The following is a 22,557-nucleotide window of genomic DNA, read 5'->3' as shown; positions in this document are numbered from 1 at the left end:
CATATCATATGCTCCATGACGTTCAAAACGTCATTGAAGACCCAGTTCTAAGCCGTAAAGCATGGCACACTGAACTATAGAGTAGTCATCAGCTTTGCTCTGCCAGACGTTCTTAACGTCGTCAGTTGCATCAGCAGCAGGCCTGGCACCCAGCGGTGCTTCCAGGACGTAACTTTTCTGTGTAGCAATGAGGATAATCCTCAGGTTACGGACCCATTCCGTGTAATTGCTACCATCATCTTTCAACTTTGCTTTCTCAAGGAACACATTAAAATTCAACGGAACAACAGCACAAGCCATCTATCTGCAAACAAACATAAACAAGCAAAATACTATCAGGTACTAAGTTCATGATAAATTTAAGTTCAATTAATCATATTACTCAAGAACTCCCACTTAGACAGACATCTCTCTAGTCATCTAAGTGATCACGTGATCCAAATCAACTAAACCATAACCGATCATCACGTGAGATGGAGTAGTTTTCATTGGTGAACATCTTTATGTTGATCATATCTACTATATGATTCATGCTCGACCTTTCGGTCTCCGTGTTCCGAGGCCATATCTGCATATGCTAGGCTCGTCAAGTTTAACCTGAGTATTCTGCGTGTGCAAAAACTGGCTTGCACCCGTTGTAGATGGATGTAGAGCTTATCACACCCGATCATCACGTGGTGTCTGGGCACGACGAACTTTGGCAACGGTGCATACTCAGGGAGAACACTTCTTGATAATTTTAGTGAGAGATCATCTTAAAATGCTACCGTCAAACAAAGCAAGATAAGATGCATAAAGGATAAACATCACATGCAATCAATATAAATGATATGATATGGCCATCATCATCTTGTGCTTGTGATCTCCATCTTCGAAGCACCGTCGTGATCACCATCGTCACCGGCACGACACCTTGATCTCCATCGTAGCATCATTGTCGTTTACGCCATCTATTGCTTCTACGACTATCGCTACCGCTTAGTGATAAAGTAAAGCAATTACAGGGCGTTTGCATTTCATACAATAAAGCGACAACCATATGGCTCCTGCCAGTTGCCGATAACTTCGGTTACAAAACATGATCATCTCATACAATAAAATATAGCATCATGTCTTGACCATATCACATCACAACATGCCCTGCAAAAACAAGTTAGACGTCCTCTACTTTGTGGTTGCAAGTTTTACGTGGCTGCTACGGGCTTAGCAAGAACCGTTCTTACCTACGCATCAAAAACCACAATGATAGTTCGTCAAGTTGGTGCTGTTTTAACCTTCGCAAGGACCGGGCGTAGCCACACTCGATTCAGCTAAAGTGAGAGAGACAGACACCCGCCAGCCACCTTTAAGCACGAGTGCTCGTAACGGTGAAACCTGTCTCGCCTAAGCATACGCGTAATGTCGGTCCGGGCCGCTTCATCTCACAATACCGCCGAACCAAAGTATGACATGCTGGTAAGCAGTATGACTTGTATCACCCACAACTCACTTGTGTTCTACTCGTGCATATAACATCAACGCATAAAACCTAGGCTCTGATACCACTGTTGGGGAACGTAGTAATTTCAAAAAATTTCCTACGCACACGCAAGATCATGGTGATGGCATAGCAATGAGAGGGGAGAGTATTCGTGCACGTACCCTCGTAGACCGTAAGCAGAAGCGTTAGCACAACGCGGTTGATGTAGTCGTACGTCTTCACGATCCGACTGATCCAAGCACCGAACGTACGGGGCCTCCGAGTTCAGCACACGTTCAGCTCGATGACGATCTCCGGCCTCTGATCCAGCAAAGCTCCAGAGATGAGTTCCGTCAGCACGACGGCGTGGTGACGATGATGATGTTCTACCGGCGCAGGGCTTCGCCTAAACTCCGCGACGATATGACCGAGGTGGAATATGGTGGAGGGGGGCACCGCACACGGCTAAGGAACGATCCGTAGATCAACTTGTGTGTCTATGGGGTGCCCCCCTGCCCCCGTATATAAAGGAGCAAGGGGGGAGGCCGGCCGGCCCTTGGGGCGCGCCAAGGAGGGGAAGGAAAGAGGGGGAGAGGGAGAGGGAAAGAGGGGCCGCGCCCCCCTCCCCTAGTCCAATTTGGACTCCCCTTGGGAGGGGCGCGCCACCTCCTCAGCTCCTGCCCTCTCTCTCCCCTCAAGCCCACTAAGGCCCAATACTTCCCCGGGGGGTTCCGGTAACCCCTCTAGCACTCCGGTTTTCTCCGAAATCACCCGAAACACTTCCGGTGTCCGAATATAGTCGTCCAATATATCAATCTTTATGTCTCGACCATTTCGAGACTCCTCGTCATGTCCATGATCACATACGGGACTCCGAACAAACTTCGGTACATCAAAACTTATAAACTCATAATAAAACTGTCATCGTAACGTTAAGCGTGCGGACCCTACGGGTTCGAGAACTATGTAGACATGACCTAGAACCATTCTCGGTCAATAACCAATAGCGGGACCTGGATGCCCATATTGGTTCCTACATATTCTACGAAGATCTTTATCGGTCAAACCGCATAACAACATACGTTGTTCCCTTTGTCATCGGTATGTTACTTGCCCGAGATTTGATCGTCGGTATCCAATACCTAGTTCAATCTCGTTACCGGCAAGTCTCTTTACTTGTTCTGTAATGCATCATCTCGTAACCAACCCATTGGTCACATTGCTTGCAAGGCTTATAATGATGTGCATTACCGAGAGGGCCCAGAGATACCTCTCCGACGATCGGAGTGACAAAACCTAATCTCGAAATACGCCAACTCAACATGTACCTTCGGAGACACTTGTAGTACTCCTTTATAATCACCCAGTTACGTTGTGACATTTGGTAGTACCCAAAGTGTTCCTCCGGTAAACGGGAGTTGCATAATTCTCATAGTCACAGGAACATGTATAAGTCATGAAGAAAGCGATAGCAGTATACTAAATGATCAAGTGCTAGGCTAACGGAACGGGTCATGTCAATCACATCATTCTTCTAATGATGTGATCCCACTAATCAAATGACAACACATGTCTATGGTTAGGAAACATAACCATCTTTGATTAATGAGCTAGTCAAGTAGAGGCATACTAGTGACTATAGTTTTGTCTATGTATTCACACATGTATCATGTTTCCGGTTAATACAATTCTAGCATGAATAATAAACATTTATCATGATATGAGGAAATAAATAATAACTTTATTATTGCCTCTAGGGCATATTTCCTTCAATAGGGACCACTCCCGGTGATGACCGTAGTTTGAGGAGTTCATGTATTCACCAAAGTGTTAATGCTTTGGTCTGGTACTCTATTAAAAGGAGGCCTTAATATCCCTTAATTTCCAATAGGACCCCGCTGCCACGGGAGGGTAGGACAAAAGATGTCATGCAAGTTCTTTTCCATAAGCACGTATGACTATATTCGGAACACATGCCTACATTACATTGATGAACTTGAGCTAGTTCTTTGTCACCCTATGTTATAACTATTGCACGAGGAATCGCATCCGACATAATTATCCATCACTGATCCAATGCCTACGAGCTTTTCACATATTGATCTTTGCTTAGTTACTTTTGCCACTATTATCGTTACTTCCATATTACTTTGCTACTAAATACTTTGCTGCAGATATTAAGTTTTCCAGGTGTGGTTGAATTGACAACTCAACTGCTAATACTTGAGAATATTCTTTGGCTCCCCTTGTGTCGAATCAATAAATTTGGGTTGAATACTCTACCCTCAAAAACTGTTGCGATCCCCTATACTTGTGGGTTATCAGCCGCTGCCATCGAGGCTCTAGTGCACGCGGAACCGGATGTCGTGGATGTGAACCGGGCGACGGAGGCTCAACTTGAGGCGGAGCGCGCGGATGTCGCTGCCATTGAGGCCCTCCTGTAGGCAGAACCAGATGTCCTGGACTTGAACCGGGCGGGAGAGGCTCAACTCGACACGGAACGCTCGGATTGCGCTGCCATCGAGGCCCTCCTGCAGGCGGAACCGGACGTCCTGGACTTGAACCAGGTGGCGGAGGCTCAACTCGATGCGAAGCGCGCGGATGCCACTACCATCGTGGCCCTCCTACAGGCGGAACTGGACGTCCTCGACTTGAACCGGGCGGTGCTCTCGTCCATGCAGAGCGCCCGCACGCTCCGCATGAATGAGTATCTGGAGGCCAAGGACAACCACGGTGCGGAGACACACGTCGGCAGCTACAGCTGGCTCGCGCCGGCAGCCAAAGACAACGAGGCCGTCTCGTTCCGCGAGCAGTGGTAGCTTTTCTTTATGTTGTTGTTTTTAGGGATCTTTTGTTGTGTAAAAACATATATTGTTATGCAAGTCACCTGACTTTCATCATTTGGGTCAGTCTACCATTTCAGGCGGTTGAATGAATATCCTACATCTCCTAACGCTTCTTCCTTACCTCTTCTTCTTCCCCAATAGACCACCGCACGGGCCGTACGGATCGTCCCCAACATGCGGTTGGATAAACATATTGTATGAATGAAAATTATGTGTCAGCGGTAGGATGGTTGAGTTCGGTTTGTTCACATGCGGTACCAGGTGTCAGTGAGGGTGCGTTCCCTTGGTTGGATTTGCGGCGTGCAGGAGCGACTGTGTGAGGGTGTGGTGCGACCGCGGCATGTAGGAGTGACCGTGTCAGGGTACGGTGCGACCGCGACAGTCGTGCACAAGTATACCTCCTTTTCATTTTGAAAACTTTAGGCAAGCTTGGCAAAAATGTGTGGTGAAGTATGGAAATGCAAGGCCTAGACCCAAACAGGATAAGTACGTACGTACTAGGAGTACTGGTGTTAAAAAGAAAGGCGGGGTTTTCCTACGCGGGATTAATCGATACAAATCTTTGTTTGACGTGTCAATTAATGCGTATTTTTTTCTCCAAAGCCCGAAGAGCTAACCATCTCACTCCTCATCGCTTGATTAATGCAGTGCCATGCAAACCAACCTTCTCACTTCCGCATGCATGCAAGCGTATATTAATGTACTTAGTTGCTAGTATGAGGCAAACCCCATCAATTTTTCCTCGATTAGTGTTAGTGGCCTTTTGCAAATTGTAATTTTGATATACTAGCCTTGTATACAAAAAAATGGAGGTAGTAACTATTTGACTTCCTTCCTCATTGCGGTGATGTCGGCTATATCTCAAACGTTGTGGTTTGGTGAAGTTCGTTTGACGAAGAACACCATTGAGGGAGACCATGGTAAGTTGTTCGTAAGTGCCGCCTGCAAGCCGAGACAACCACCTTATTTGCATCCAGGAAGTCCGTTGAACCAAAGGATGCGTAAATGTACTAGTACTACTAGTACACAATAGCGTCGTCTGTCCAGCTTAGTATGGTGAGGTGGTTTCTCGAAGAATACGATGGAGAAGCGGAGTCAGCGAAGAGTGAAATGATGGTTGCTTCGTCCGTTCTTTGTGATTTGACACCTCACTGTTGTGTGATTTGTGATAGAAGGGATAAGGGAGTAGACTCTGTGCTCTATACGTGCATGCGTCCAACCACGGGAGAAAGAGGAGAGACGTTGCATTTTTCTATTCCTTCAAGCAATCAATCAGGGAGCTTCGGTTCCATCTTTTTGGCTTTGGCAGCACCGTCCACAATGGTTCGCATCGATGCCAAAAGCTATTTTCACATTTGTCTACACATTGTGGATGCCCTTAACCGTACCACTTGGTTTTGCTCCTGTGTGCTATCTATACAAATCTCAATTATATTGATCTAAAAAATTATAGAATCAAGATTAGTAAAAAGGAGGTGATTTTGCCGCGCGGATGGCGGGGGAGGTTTCTTATTTTTAGAGGACGTTGGCCTGGCGGTTTGCTAACATGTGGTCCCACGTGTCAGTGCTTTACCAAGCCGATTCGCGTCCCACATGAGGCAGAACAACGGCAGAAGCAACACGTGGTTAACTTGAAGATGAGGGAGAAGCGGATTCAACAACGAGTGAAATGATGGTTGCTTTGTCCCTCCAACTTCTTTTTTAGCATTATTACTTCGTCCCTCCAACTAGACTGCGGGAAAGGTGCAGCTTTGTGATTTGACGCCTCATTGCTCATTACTACGCCGACGCCATGACTAGGGTGCTTCACCCTGCTGCTCTGCACTGTATTTTGGTATGCCACATGGACCCGGTAGCTTGATGTCCCACATGTCGGCGAAAGGTACTAGAACATTTATGGAAGCACGCGCTCCACTCTTACGACGGAGGAGTACACGACACGGCCCAGTGAACTGCCACTTGTATTGTATAGTGCTATAGTTTTGCTGTTTCGCACGATCCATCGATACAAACCTGATTAAATAGGAAAGGGAGGGATTGTTCCCACGCAGTAGATGATACTGGGCATACATTTCAAAGGCAATTTTAATGTATGCAAACTGAATAATTAAGTAACAATATGATATCTAGTAAAACTAAAAACGCATATGATTTATTGTGTTAGAGTGTAGTAGTAGTGTTGTATTGCATAGTTGTTAGATGTAACGTGCGAGAACGTGTAGAGATGTAGTTTTGGAGGGCCTACAGAGAGAAAAGTGTAATACGGTCACCGAACTTCAGAATACGCTGATTACGGTCACTATATACATTTTGCGGTGATTATACGGTCACTTGCTCACGGTTCAGCGTCGGATTGCACTCTGTTGACCGGCCAAATAGTCTGCGTGGCACCATATTGACTAGTTAAATTGACCACATTCCTTGTGGGTCCCACCTGTCAGTTTGCATAGGAAAAAGGTCAGATAAACACAAATTTACGTAGGCATGACAAGACTCCAACCTGCGCACGTGAATCACCTGGTTGTGTATGTGTCTGTCAGGGCCTGATGTGTGCACATGCACGTGTAGGTTGAGCACTTGAGCGTGAGAGTGTGTGTTGGTTGTGTGGTGTGTACATGCATGCGTGCATGTGTGTGTGAGTGTTGCATGTGTGCGTGGCTGCGTGTGTACGTGTGAGTATTGCATGCGTGCATGGCTTCATGTGTTCGTGTGAGTGTTGCGTGCATGCAGTTCATGTGCATGTGTGCGTGTGTGTATAATCACCACACCAGCTCTTGTGTGTTAAAACTGACGGCTCAGTATACTAATACAAGGCCACCTTGTCCGTTGTGCCCGCGGTCATGACTTTGAACCACTGTCCAATATTTTTTTGTCGTTTGTTTTCATTCTTACTAGCAAGATGCCCGTGCGTTGCACGTAACATCAAGATACATTTGTATGACTAGTTTATCTTGTGAGAGAAAAGGATGAACAAGGGAAGGCCTTATTTTCAAATGTGGAGAGGTGTGTGGGTACCTTTTTGCAAAATTTTCATAGTTTCATTCCTATCTGTCAGATATAAATTGGGCAGCCTATATTACAGGATGGCAGGCACACCATCATCACCAACTCTGTTTTCTATAGGAGTGTAGAGTAGATAGAAGCCGACAGGTGGGCCCAATGCCAATGAGATAATGTGTTGCAATACTAGAGGTGCCACGTCGAGCGTGTAACTGGTCAACTAGTCATGTCTTGAGCAAATACAGAGCTGTACGGTGAGCCTGTGACGGTATAATAACCACAAAACATAAATGGTGACTGTAATGAGTGGATTCTGAAGTCCAATGTACGTAACATGCTTTCGCTTCAAATACAATGATCGTCACTGTATATATCACGAGAGAAAGATGAAACATGCGTGAATGTGTTGGGGGCTTACTTTTAGAGGACCTGGAGATAGTTTTTGTGTGTACGTGAAAGGGGCGTAGAGGGGGTGTATGCGATGGAGAGAGAGATGCTCTTCATTTCTCTTTATTATGACTAACTTTATATATATTATAAAAATATACAAATTCATAGTGCGGAATAAATATCATTGTGGGCACCATGCAATGCAAATTAACGTTCATACTCCTCCATATAACTTTGTAATGTTGTATGTATGTAGAAATTCTAAAATAATTTTTTGGCCACACTTTATTCAAAAGGAATGTTGTATGCGAAATAAACGTGAAGAGAGGGCTTTTTAGATCAATGGGGTACGTGATGTAACATATGTGAATGTGTATTTGATGTATTTGGCAGGGCCTAGAGAGGTATGTGTGTGTATTGCATATTCGAGAGAGGCATGGATAGAGTGGCCGGCGGGGGTAGGGGGCGTGGGAGAGATAGCACGAGAAATGAGAGTGGTCTAGAGAGAGAGACGAATATGATGTCACGGCGAGAGATTCCCTTGAGTGTGTATATGCAAGGGGGAGGGGATAGAGGCACCAGGAGAATCTTTTTTGTGTGGTGTCTGTGTTGGTATGTGTGGGTGTGAGAAGATAACGAGACCTGGGGGTAGATGGTGTCTCACCGCGTGAGGCCCGGTGAGTCGAGGTGAGGACCTTGGTTCGGTTCCGTCCTACCCACATTGGTCGGCCCGTGACGCATTTAGGGAGACCGATGGATGACTAGTTGTACAAGACAAAGATAGCAGATCTGTGAAGGACTCTGTGTACACTGAAAAAGCTGGCTAGGATTTTTAACCCTAGGTTCTCGGACTAAGGTAACCCCTCATCTCTGATATTACTATTCATCCAACCTAACTTTAAGGGTCATCCTACAGAATGCTCTGCTAGAATCATACTCGTCGATTAGGAAGAGAGGTGTGAGACAACGCGTGAGAGACAGGCCTAAAGATAATGTGCGTACAGGAGACACATAGGCAGGTCTATGTATATAGAAAGGGTCGATGGGGATTAAGCGTGTGTATGCTTTTGAGAGGAAGAGTGCTTGTGAGAAAGGTTAGTGAAAACAGTCGTAAATGGTTACGAGAGGGAGGGAGGGTTATATCGAGAGCATGTGTGCGAGAAAGACACCTCGGGAGAGAGAGTGTGAGCATGTGTGAGAGACCACTGATGGAGAGTGAAACTAAACGTAAAAGACTGATGTACACATTGATTAAAGATATAAATTGTATCCAAATATTAGGATGGGATCATGATATTTGTAATTCGCATAAGGAACGATCATTGATCCATCAGACATCTGGATTGTATCGAATTTGAGCATGTCTATGCTACTATTCGACATAATTGATCCACATAGTTAGTATTTTGAACTCCAGACAATGCATTGCTTTAGCAATCGAATATAAACGTGAGTATAGTTCATGTTGTGTGTGTAAAGCACATTATACATACGAAAGTTACACAATGAACATTATAAATAGCTACCTATGAACTAGCATACATTTGAATTCAACTTAAGCTGGTTTAAAAAAATCGAATTCAACATGAAGTCCATTCAATTATTTGAATTCGATATCATGGCATTTGTAAATCATACCTAAATTATGGGGGCACCAATCTTTGCTCCGATTTTGTACATAATAGCATATGTAGTCGTGTACAAAATAGATTCAAGTTTAGCTCCTCCATTACAAAATAATCATAGTTATAGGATTTTCAAGTGTCAAAATTTCAAAAAGAAGCGGATAATTTAATGAGGTTTTCAAACATACAAGGTCAAATTTAACGTTTTTTATTTAGGTCAATCCTCAAAGTTCAAGAGTACTTTAAACGTGAATGCTTCTATTTCAAAATTTCGAACGAAGCGCCAAAAGAGCCTCTACTCGCCCAAAACCGCATGAGACCAATGTTTGGTAGTACAACGAAATTACTTTTCTAACTCCGACCCGTGAAACCTACCGGCCCGACGTCCAAAGGTCTAAACCGGGGTAGGTTTGTAGCTTCATCTAGACGCCACGCAACCGCCTCCAAAAAACATTCATACACAATGGCCGCCTAAGCACACATGCACACGGCCGAAATCGCTCCCGCCCACTATTTGGGACACCTAGGATTACCATCCTACCCCCGACCAGTAGTAGGTCCGAAATTTAAGAGAGGGGCAAAGTTTGTAGTTTCCCCAAATTTCAAACAAGTGCGTCCCATCTGTTCAAAAAAGCCAAAAACAAGCGTGTCCCAGACTGAAACATGGTTCTCCTTTAGCTCCCCCCGCCCCCGCCCACCCGTCCGATTCCCCATTCGTACTCTGTGGGCGTCAAAACTACCTCTCCACCAGCCGCGAAACCCCGGCGTCCTCCATCCACCACCCCATCCCACCCATCAATCGCCCCACTCCTCCATCACGTCGGAGCCGATACCCCGGCGTCTTTGTCCACCGCAACGCCCTCCACGGCTAGTAGTTGAAGCCGAGGCTGAGCCGTCCGTACCCGAGCCAGTTCAACCATGCCGTCCTGCGCCTCACTGCTGCCGCTCCAACTTCGCCATCGTCCACTGCCTCAGATCCGCTTCCCCTCTCCCGACATACGGCCACGGCAACATAGTCAACAATTTGGCCATGGGTTCGTCCAAGGCTCCACCGTCCTCCAAAACATCGGCTCCCCCGGCAAATAGAAGAAGATCACCATGACATATGGAGGAGACCACACTGGCAACGGGAAATGGTACTCATCTTCCCTTATTCGTGCAAATCTTACGTGTCTGCTTGCACGGTATTCATCCCACAGAAGACACTAGTTGACTGCTTCTTCTTGATAGTAGATGTTCCTAGTAACTCGTGATGCACAAGGTTTATCCTCATATACTATTTCACCTTAGCTAGAGGTTCGTCGCCCCCCCTGGATTTCAATTTCTGGTCAGTTGATTCCCAATTAACGGAAGCATTCCCCGGCATAACAGGCACTAGTCCGCCTATTACGCCGGGGAAGCAGCGCCTCGGTGTTTATCTTAGGGGCGTGCGGGGCCTAGAGCTGCTGGCGCCCGATCTGGTGGTCGGCCGGGATTAAAGGGATGGCCTGGGGGCGCTGCCAAGCATGGCGGTGGTGTGAGGTCGAGGGGAGGGCGGGGTGGCGGAGGCAGGGGTCTGGGCCGTTGGTCACTGGCGGTTCGAGAAAGATTGTCAACAGTGACTAGCGGGAGGTAGACGAAGTCCATCTGCCCGTTCCTTATAGATCGGACGGTTCATAAAAAATCGACTGACCCATTTATTTTCAGTCGACTGTTATCTTGATATGACCACATGTGGTGGTGTGCTGGAGGAGTACCTGCATTTCCTGTGCTCATATATTACAAAATCATAGGGAGTAGAATCTTTTTTTTGCCATGCAATGTTGTAGAGCTATCATATGTCTCCTATCATTTATTTTTCAGCCACCTGCTATCTACTACTTTTATAGTGCACTAGTTCTGAACACACTGCACCCTTACTCTCACTATTGTGTTTTTATGCAAGGGTATTTCAGACTCTGCTGCCATGAGAGAAGCAAAAAAAGAAAAGAGAGAAGTCGCTCCAGCGTCGTACGTGGATAGGCCAGACACGTTTCGGCTTTATAAAGGGTGCAGTGTCAGCAGATGGAGACGGTAAACATAGCTCTAGAGTTGATGACCTCGCTCGCAATGAACCACCATCCCAGGTGCTTTATTTAACTTCGCAGTGTCATATGTGGTTGCATGTTGCATATGGTGTCCAGCTGTATTCGAAAGGCCGAAGTCGGTCTTTATTACGATAAGGAAATATATTTTTTACATGAACCACCATCCCGTGAGCACCAGAAGACAAATAGCTAGTCAGGACACTGGCCGACCTAGTGACAAGCCCAGCACAGACAGGCATCACCTGGAAGCCAACTAAAAAGCCACGATGGTGGCGAAGCAACCCGCCTCCCACCAGGCTCTCAATTCCTAGATGATCATGCTCACCACTCCAGCCGGATGTCTAGCTTGTATTGCTTCCAGTTTGGTTAAATTGCATCTGCTTAGCTTACACATTATACGTTTGAATATGACATGCCTTCCTGTTTTTGGTACGTACATCTGTCTATTAACCATGTTCTTACATCAAACTAATGTTCTTGTGTATCCCTCATCAATCACTTATGATGAGGCAATCAGGCCAGTGGACTACTGTGAGTAAAGATCCTCATTTAAAGAATGCAGCATCAGCCTCCCGACATGATTCTCAAGAAACAGCAAGGCTAGATGAAGATAGTGAACGTATCTCTGTAGTTGATTACCGCATTTCCCCTACACTAGCATCGCAAGTGCTTGCTCTAACTTGGCAGCATGATATGTGGTCGCATGTTGCATATGGTGTCTAGATTGTAATTCTTCCAATCTGGTTAAATTGCATGTGTTGTTCTGCTTAGTTTATACATTATACCTGTTAATGTGACATGCCTTCTTGTTTTTAGTACATAGTACATCTGTCTATTAAGCATGTCCTTACATAAAACTATTGTTTTTTTGTATCTCGCATCAATCAATATGACAAGACACCTTTAGTATATGCAGTGCGATATTAGTTGCATCTTTCATATGATTTATAGCATGCGCTGCTTGTAATTTGTTGAAATGCCATTTATGATGGGACGCTTTTAACTTGGCAGAGTCATATTGGTTGCATCTTTCATGTGGTGTCTATCTTGCATTGCTTCTTATTTGTTGGAATGATTTCTGCTTAGTTTACACAAACAGTTGTGAATATGCCATGTCGTCCTCTTTTTCATACATATTTCATCCTGGTATCATGTGCTTGCCTTACATCAAAGTAGTGATTGTCAGTATCATGCACGAATGAGTTCTGAAGAGAGAATTTTATTGCTTTTTCTTGTCGGATTTACTTGACAATTCAAAATCAATAAAGTGGAAGGAAGTTAGCAAGGCAGTGGATAAAGGTGCTCCTTCCAAACGGAGGGCCTCTACAGATACTACTCCTTCATCCCCCCAAGATGATTTGCAAGACAACACATGCATAGACACTCAACGTAGTTGTGTTGATGATGACCACGTCTCCCCTAGTGCACCATCACAGGTGATCCCTCTAACTTGGCACTGTTATATGTGGTTGCATGTTATGTATGATGTCTAGCTTGTATTGCTTCTAATTTTGTTGAATTCCATATGCTTACTTTACACATTATACTTGTGAATAAGACACGTGTTCCTGTTTCTAGAACATACAATATCTGTCTATCACACCATGTTCTTACATCAAAGTACTACTATTGTGTAACCTGCAACAATCACTTCTAAGACACGTTTGACTTGGGAGTAGGTTACATCTCGCATTCTTTTCTAGCTTGTACTACTTCTAATTTGTTGAAATGGTACTTATGACGAGACAGTTTTAACTTGGTAGAGTGATATTCGTTGCATCTTTCATATGGTGTCTAGCTTCCATTGCTACTAATCTGTTCAAATGCATTCTCCTTAGTTTACACATCATAAGCTGTGAATATGCAATGTGTGAATATGCAATGGCACTAATGACGAGAGACCTTTAACTTGGTAGTATGATGTTGTTTGCATCTTGCATCTGATTTATTTCTTGTACTGCTTCACATTTGTTTAAACGCCATTTATGATGAGACATTGTTAACTTGGTAGAACGATATTTGTAGCATCTTTCATATGGTGTCTACCTTCCATTGCATTGCTTCTAATTTAGTGAAATGTCTTCTGCTTAGTTTACACATCATAGTTCTGGTTATCTCATGCCGTCCTGTTTTTCATACATATTACATCATCCTATCATGTGGTTGTCTAACATCAAAGTTCAGTTCGTCTGTATCATGCATCAATTTGTTCTGAAGAACTAAATTGTTACTCATTTCTCTTATCGGCTTGACTTAACATGGCACAGAGAAGGAGGAAGCAACACAGAATGACTGGGAAAGGGAAGCAGAAAAATCCTGCAGATTCTGCTAGTACTGATGGTGCAATAGAAGGTCAAAGTCCAGCGAAAAATTGTACAAACAGGCTATCCCGTGCTACATGAGCTGCAGAACAAGCCAAACAGAACAAATAGCTGCCACCAAACAAGCAGTCACAGCCCTAGTTGTTGCAACACCTTCCACAGTACCACTAGCTGCACGAGTTACTCATTGGTCAACTCAGCTAGCAGCACATTCCCAAGCTCCCTTGCCACCTGACATTACTTCCGAAGCACTCTTGACACAAGACGAGTTGGCAAGATCAGATGAACTTTGTGAGCTTCAACAGCAAGAAGGTAGTTGCTGAAGTCAAGTTACAGTTGTATGCTTCTTTATATGTAGTCTCACAGTTTGATGTACACTAACACTTCCTATGTTCGTTGTTGGCTAGCACCTAGGCGCAAGAGGAAACAAACATCCGAGATAATGCTCGATAGGTTAACTAAATCTAGAGGAGGAAGAATGGAGATACGTTTTGAGACAGGTTTAAAAAGGCTATGTGATGCTACAGAGTCAGCTAAGTTAGTATCAGAGGCAGCGGTTGCCATTAGGTGTCATGAACGTATCCTCCCAACATGGATTCAGTACAGGAATGACAAATACGAAACCCAGTTCAACACCTTCCTTGACCATTTATCTGTAAGTATGGTTATGTATGGAAACTAGTAATATCGTCTTGCTCTGTCCCATACTTTCTAGGTTGCTAATAATGAGACTCCCATAATTTTCAACAGATGAGGTTCAAGTTGGCTAGACAAGATGATGCAACCAGACAAGCTTGCACCCATGTTTTCAAGTCTGCTCTGCGACAGTATTGATATAACTTGAGAAAAACTCACTTTGAAGGCAAGGCTAGCAGTGAACTTGCCCAAACATCTCAAGTGGAATATATATCGAATGGAGAATGGAGAGGCCTCGGTAAACACTCGTCTGATCCGAAGTATCAGGTACGTTATATATATGTGATCAGATCACATGTTGAAGTCCTATTTACGCATGTCCACACAAATCTATCTTCTTGTAGGTGAACTGTTCAAAGAACAAGGCCGACCATACGAAAGTAAAATTCCAATAGACGACAGGATCTTGTAGCTATATTGCACACTGCGAGGCTCTTGTAATTAGTTGTTGTTTCACTCTTTTTGATGTACCATATTATCATATCTATATTGACTTCTTCCAAATGCAGTGGAAAGCCCGCAAGGACCAAAAAGTACGTGAACCAAATGTTGTGGAAATCTTTAAGGACTGTCACGCCAGCAAGAAGAAGGGCATGACTACACTAGTCAAAGCCGCTATTGTAAGTCCTTAATCCTCATGCCTTTTAACTACTACTTACTCTGACTTGTGACTTGAACTACATGGTTTGCAGCGAATGTTTATTACTCTTTTCAATTTTGTACACAATTGTCTTAGCATATCATTGCACCTTACAAGGTTTAAAAGAGAGAAATGATGTTCCTTTGATCTTGACATGTAATCTAGTTCCGTGCTGGACTTACCCACACAATGTTACAATTGCCTGTCTGTTTGTTCTCAGTTGTTTCGTGATATGAATGATGTCTATCTTACCGTATTATAAATTTTTTCTCTTTATTTAGCTGTCAATACAATGTGAAGAAATAGACAATACATTAGCGATGGTACATGGTCATATGTTTGGAACCTAATTTTATTATGTACTTTGCAGTAAAATCTCTATTCCTAATGAAGCAGTTGGTAGTCTCTGTCGGTCAATTTTCGTCCCACCAGAAACGATTTTTTATCCGTCCTCGATCCCACCTCCCACGTACCAGCGCTGAACCAATAAAAAAACGATGCCCATGCGAGGTTCCTACACGCTCGATTCCCACCTCCCACACAGTCGATCTAGAAAAAAAAAAGGAAAAATCTACGAAAATAAACCTACGAAAAAACCAACACTTGGGAATTGGTCGCACGTACTCACACCCCACCCCACCCCACGCCATGCACGATCCCCTCACCGCCACCCCTCTTCAGGTCGCCGCCACCACCACCGCTGCTCCGGATCGCCGCCGTCTGGATCGCCGCCGCCGCCGCCGTCTCTCCGGGTCGCTGCCCCCACCGCCGCCATCGCCGCCGTCTCTCCGGATCGCCGCCCCCGCCGCCGCCGCCGTCTGGATCGTTGCTGCCGTATCTCCGGATTGCAGCCACCGCCGCCGTCTGGATCGCCACCGCCGTCACACAGAAGACAGTGCAGGAGCTGTCGCCGCTGCCCGCCCCCCATCTCCTCCCCTGATCCAACTAAACATCCCATAAACTGAAAAAGAGGGTGATTGGTTAGGATGCTGCAGCAGCTAACAAGATGGGAAGACAACTCACTTTGCCCCTCCTCCAAGCACATCTGCGACTCTTCGATCTGCTTCTCTCCCTTGCAAGATATGAGTTTCTTATGTATCATTGCTGCATCCTGTTGCACACATGCAATTCTATTGTTTTGTGTAAGATCCATTGACTTTTGTGGAGAAGTTCGCGTCACGATGGAATTCTGTTGTCAAGGTCGCCATGTCGGCAAGCTCGTTGGTGTCGTACTGCCCCAACAGGAGCGCCATCGGGTCGGCGGCGCTGCTGGCAGCTGCAACCATGGATGATGGAAATTGTGAGTCCTGCAAAATCTGTACGTGGGTTAGGATAACAGGTTGAGCCATCTGTTCCTCTACAGTCAAACACTTGATTGGGATGTTCTATCCATGATGGGGTAGGTTTGCACTATTCAATTTCACAATGTGTCGTTTCTGCCATATAGCTTATATTGTTTTGTACAATAATTAGTAATATTAACTCATTTTCTATAGATCAGATTCATGAAACTCGACCTATTGAAGAAGTTTCAGTCCAGCTTCACTCACCGCCTTTCATTGTCATCGGTAAGTCCCGTGCTCCTTTTGTCCTGAATATACCATGCAATAAATTTCTATCAGGCAAAAAATGTCGTGTCTTGACACCTTCCAATATCCCTTTCTCATGTGTGAACCATACACACTTTTAGTTTATCACCTGATGTGTGTAACGAAGAAGTATATCAAAACTGGATGATCTTCTGTAACAGTCCGGTTGTGGATCAAGTTCAAAAGGATTCAATAGCTATGGCCAGAAAAGATATAAAAAGGAAGTTGTTCAAAGCAGTGCATCACTTCCGATGGCAAAGAACAAATTGACATTACAAGCCTGATTGAGACTTACAATGCACTAACACTTTAACAAGCTGCGACCACTAATATTATAGTTTAGTACAATCATATTCCTTAAGTATTATAGCCCAGAAAGCCAGATTATACTCGTCGCCACATTAATCAAATTCTTGTCTTGAGCAATATAGATAGATAAATAACAATAGCAACTATGTTGTTTTTTGCAATTACAATATGCTTAATCTGCAGAGACAATCGACATTGCTCAGAACGCCGCATCCCCAGCCTACTCTCTCTTCACCCGTCAATGCTCATGTGCTCCGACCCTCCCCGACCCCTCCCAGCAAGCAGCAGAGTCTCTCTTGTTCGAGCTCCACCGGGCCGGCGGCGGCGACGTCCATGTTCGTTGGGCGGAGCACAACGCTGGGGTTGAAATCCACCATGCTGCTACTGATGAGGCTCTCCTCCTTTGTCCACCGGTTATCAGACAACTGCATATGAGACGTCCATCATCGTACACTCATTTGATCGTGCTGATGCGCCTGGCTGTGGGATGGCTTCTGCCGGGATGCTCCGAGGTGAGGCCAACTCATGAACTTGCTAAGACGTCTTTACCTTAAATTACAATTTCTTATTATGATCTTGAACGAATACTAAGGCTTGCATCTTTTATAAAGCTTGCCAGTTACTGTGTAGTTTCAGTTAACATGAAAGTCACCTGTGGTGAATCTCTTTTCTGGTCCACAGATTTCACGAATCCATTATGACGAAATAGGGTGGCCGCCCGCTTTATTTCATGAATCCATTATCGCCTACAGAATAACGTCCTGGCCCTCCCAGTTTGAGTGATTCTCTTTATTTTGCTATATCTCAACTGTGCATGCATCGTTTATGTTTGCCGGCCCGCACCCCCGTGTCTCCTCACGTTAATGTGGCTGCTGGCCGCGGGACTGACGAGGAGGTCATGGTGGAGCGGTGGTGCTGGCTGTGGCCTACCAGGATATCATAAGTTCTGCCTTGTTCTTTTGTGTTTGAATCAGATTTAATGGTTCTTGCTTTTACAGGCATGCATCGATCTTGCTCCTGTTCTGTATGTAGGTTACACTTAATGTTTTATGGGATGTTCTGCAGATTTTTAGAACACTAAGGGCATATCTTGGCTTGAATGCTGCTGGCCCGATGAAGGTCATGCAACATGGCAGGTGAGTGCTCCTCTCCCCTTTCCCTCTATGCTAAAAATTAGTTCCAATTTCCATGCAAGTTCGCCAATTTAGATCTAGAGGTAAAGGTTCTGTACGAGGTTAGTTAGCAAGGTCTTGCTGGTGACTACTTGAACTCAAGTTGGACAACATATGCAATGTCCAATTCAGCGAGATATCATGACTCGATTTCACTTTCATTCCATAGTTGAGATCATAATTTTATTGATATTTTGCATCTTTTATAGATATAGATTGATAACATTTAATGATGTTATAGGATCTGTACGAGGTTAACATTATATATATATATATATATATATATAATGATTAGAAAAAGAGACACCACATGTCTTATGGATCAAAACTGATACTTGCTCATGCTGGCATCTCAAGGAATTTTAAATTCCAAATACACGTGTGCATGTGTCCACTTGGAAGCTACTTGTTCATGAGTTGTTCGAGACAAAAACCCAGTCTATATGATTGACTGCTCTCCTATTTTTTTTATGTGTGCGCCTGCTCCGTGCTCTTTTGTTCCCAGCAGGCTATTGTGTTGATCCGTGGGGATTTCTTTTTACCCCTGCCATTGGTTTTCTCTGTAAAACGCAGGTGTTCCAAATACTTTTCTTTTATAAAAAATTTGGGCTGTCATAGCCTTTTCTCTGGAAGCGTTGATTGTTAAACTACTAAAATGTTTTCTGTAGGTTTTGCTTACTCGTGGCTGTATGTTGGCTTCGTGCTGGTGGGCTATAGTTCTCCTGTCACAAATCATGGAGACATTCATCCTCGCAGATTTCTGCTCCTGCTATGTGAAAAGGTAAATTCCCAATGAAAGAACCCCCTGAATAAAGTGATGTCCATTTCAAACGAGCAAGCTTACTTGTCTTAGGTGGAGTGTCAATCAGTTTGTTACTTATGAAGTACTCATGACATTTACCTAATTAATTTCATTGACATGATTTGATTGATGAAAATGTATCGCTTCTTCATTGGTTAACTATTAATTTTTATTCAGGGCAATCCACAACATGAATATACATGTAGCAATGGTGTGCCCTTGGAACATCCTGCAGTAAGCCCTCTCAAAGAATCCTTATGAAGTATTCCTAGAGTTTGGTGGATATGACCGGAGTGATATTTTCATAAGGAAGTCCAAGGCACAAGTATGTATCACCCTAAGACGAATTTCTAATCATCTTAGTACATATTCTGAGCAAGAAACATCTTAAAGTAAAGCATGTGTTGCTATGCACGTCATGATGCTTCCTCCTGTTCATCTAGGGGCTATAAATGTTAAGGATTGCCTGACTGCGACAACTATTGGGTTCCGTGTCACCATGCAGTGTCACAATAAGGCCATTGATCCAGTGTAGTTGTTGGGCATGCACATTGTGGAATGGTTGTAGCAACTCGCTGGACTGCGGATCAGGCCATTGCCTTCCTCAGCAGAGCAGTCGGGAAATTTTTGGACTACAGAATTAGGTAAGTAATTGAATATATTTTTATGGTACAAAAAGCTTTCCATTCAAATGTTTTGCAAAACTTGACCTTTTCTTTTGTAAACAAAGACTAGAACCATGGAAGAAGTTACTGAGTTAGCCTAATCTAAGATAGAACATATGCACTTTTGGAAAGCTTTTTTGATTGCTAAATCCGGTTATCAAAGCTAAGAAGCAACTTTTCTAAACATATAGTTTGAGAAGTTGTTACTCTTTGTGCACTGTGTGTGCTGCTTCTTTTGAACGTTCAGAGCTGAAGGTCATTTCTGCTCTAATGTTATACATTTTCATTAGCATGACGCAAGGTTAATTTATTTCTTCTTATCTTGTTACTTATTTTTCAAATATTATAAACCGCTGATGCCCGAATCCTGCTTTATTCAATTGAATGTAAAGTTCTCTCCTTCAATATTCTAATGCTTTACTAATTTGTAATATGTGAGAAACCGAGAAGAAGGGTGCATGCACAATTTATACCAGCATCACATGCCAAATTGGTTTCTCTTTGTGTTAGTTTTCTTCTCAAACTGGCAAGGTGTAGAGATTAGATTCTTTTCCCTTCAAACGAATATAAGACGCTCTTCTTTACTTTCCGATTCATTCATTTATTTTTGACACTCTGTTCATTTAAAATTTTGAAGTTCAAATGAATAAGTATGTTTTTATTGTGTAGTCCCGAGAGATGAAGTAAGAGTTGCAGTTGATCATGTTATCCAAACAAGGCTTGATCCAACAAACATAATGACTTGATTAATTGGGCTTATAAGTTGGTTGCATCAACTGATAGATGCACTAATGTATGTAAGTGAAATTATATCCTTGAGTCATGATTGGCATATTTCCTTGCTTGATGAAGGTTCCATCTCTACATAATAGTTTTCTATGCATATGAAACTGCACTATATAGACAAAAGGTGGACGACTGCAAATCCAGTGGCCGTTACTTCGTTGTGGACATGGGAGTCGTCTGAATTTTGTCGTCCATATAGCAATGTTCCTACGCATATCCTGTCAAGTAAAAAAATTCATGAAAATATGAGGTGGGCCGTGGGCATCAATCTTTCGCAGGTTCAGGGTTGAAAATGTCGACAACTTTGTATGGTTGAAGGATATTCCAAGATTTCCCACTCTCGCAAGAAAACAACTTGGCTCACTTATGATAAGATGTTCTGGTGTTAAGTTTCTCCTCTTTTATGGACCAAGAAGATGAATTATTTTGAAAACATCAACTGCATTTGTACTAACAGAGCATTTTTTAGCTGACAGAGCATTTGTTGTGATGGTGTTGGAAGCGTCGTGTATGGCAAAGGTAGCTCCCGTTGTAGTGCAGAGCAGAGTTAGCACCATTCAAGTCCATTATTGAATGTGTGTATATTACCAAATGATGTATGTCTCATTTTCATATTAAAGTGTGGCTTCTATGGCAAAAAAAAGCTTGCGGCAAAGCCGAGGAGATGGATTGCAAGGGGGAAGAGAAGATGTTTTCATAGATTAAATTTTGTAAGAAAAGTAGTGTGTATATACTCTATCTGTGATTTAACTTTGACCACCAAACTTAATTGATGATATATGTGTTATGTGTCATAAAATTATACCATTGGAGTTTTTTGTAATACAAATTTGATGATAAATTTTGTGACATGTAAGCGACAATTTGTTGATCAAAGTGCTTGAGTACATTTAAATTTTGAAATATGTGACGCCTGTGCGGTAGGTAAATTGTGACACAGAGAGTAGTATTTATTTGTCCGAGTTGGGTGTAGAAGAGACCTCATTAGTGTATCCTAGAGTGCATGGCGAAACTGAAGGCAATTCAATTGTCGGCTTTGTCATCATTGTAGAGTAGCAGGCATCAGTTCCCTATATTTGGTCATGGTAAATATGTCCACCTCAAACTTGAATGCAGTCATGGATTTTGTCTTAACAGTAGTCATGATTTTGTCTTAACAGTAGTACAGAGTGATATTTGTTGCAAAGAAATCGTAAGCCGCAAGCGACACGTTGTGAATTAAAATGATTTTTTTATCAATGCATTAAATTTGTTGTTCCATGGCAACACACGGGCATTTAGATGTATCTAGATGGCAACGTTTGTTTCTGTTTGGTATTCCAACGAGCATAGACTGGTAAGTTTATATATTTCAATATCATAACATATAAAATACAGGTATTTATTTTTGTTATCACTATATTCAAGATAAAATTAATTTAGGAAATGGAAGGGATGTGTCCGGCTATTTTACTTTTTGTTTTATGCTCTAATGGGTGTACGGTTTGTACGGTGTGTACTCTCCATTACATATTTTAAGTTCTTTGATGAGAAGTATTTGTGCTAATTACATATATTGCTTGTGCAGAATGGGTATAAGTAAGGAAGATGTTTTTATTATACTTGCTCAGATATTATGCGAACGAAGCCAAAAACAATATTTCTAATATTGCACAAAGATTTCTTAAGCACATCAAGTAGATCTTAATTTCTAAAGATTTTTAGTGGGATAATCAGTCTACATGTATACATCTTCCAGTTGTCTTTTTCTTAATAATTTACATTGCAAGTAAAGTATACTTCAATTATTACCTGATTGTGTTTGTGTTATCTTTTCTTTAATATATAAAATTTAGCATGCATTATGTTTATATAACTCTAGCAAAATATTTTAAAAGCCCGTGGCAACGCACGGGCATTGTACTAGTAAAACTAATATTTTACATGGGTTCACCAGAATAAGTTCTGTATATAGACCAAAGCTATTTTGTTTGTTTTTGCTGCCTCCTTAATATCTTCTGTTCTGGTACTACTAATGTAAAAACTCAACTTTTCAGCAAGCTATGGAAAAAATGGTGGAACCGCCACCTTCTGAAGATGGCAAGGCAACTATAACCGCAATATCAGCTCTTGCTGCAGTGGGTCAGTACTTGTCCACTAATAGTGTCAAAAGCACGTTCATGTGTAATACTTGGTTGGTTGTTAGGGCAAT

The 22,557-nt window shown here is 43.1% G+C and overlaps 1 long non-coding RNA gene across 3 annotated transcripts; it reads left to right on the top strand.

Annotated features, from left to right (window-relative positions):
* Nucleotides 1-15,911: 15,911 nt before the first annotated feature.
* Nucleotides 15,912-21,134, top strand: LOC119324470. 3 transcript variants are annotated; one of them, XR_005156964.1, is made up of 6 exons: nt 15,912-16,442; nt 16,540-16,611; nt 17,125-18,686; nt 18,782-18,894; nt 19,093-19,240; nt 19,359-21,134. It is a non-coding gene; the product is annotated as an uncharacterized LOC119324470 (long non-coding RNA). The 3 variants fall into 3 exon arrangements; XR_005156965.1 differs by having other exon boundaries at nt 16,545-16,611; nt 17,125-18,894; XR_005156963.1 differs by having other exon boundaries at nt 17,125-18,894.
* The last annotated feature ends 1,423 nt before the right edge of the window (nt 21,135-22,557 follow it).

Source organism: Triticum dicoccoides, chromosome 6B (genome assembly GCF_002162155.2).
Source record: "Triticum dicoccoides isolate Atlit2015 ecotype Zavitan chromosome 6B, WEW_v2.0, whole genome shotgun sequence".
Classification (NCBI taxonomy): Eukaryota; Viridiplantae; Streptophyta; class Magnoliopsida; order Poales; family Poaceae; genus Triticum; species Triticum dicoccoides.
The sequence above is the reverse complement of the archived record's forward strand: the minus strand, read 5'-3'. Positions and strand labels throughout refer to the sequence as shown.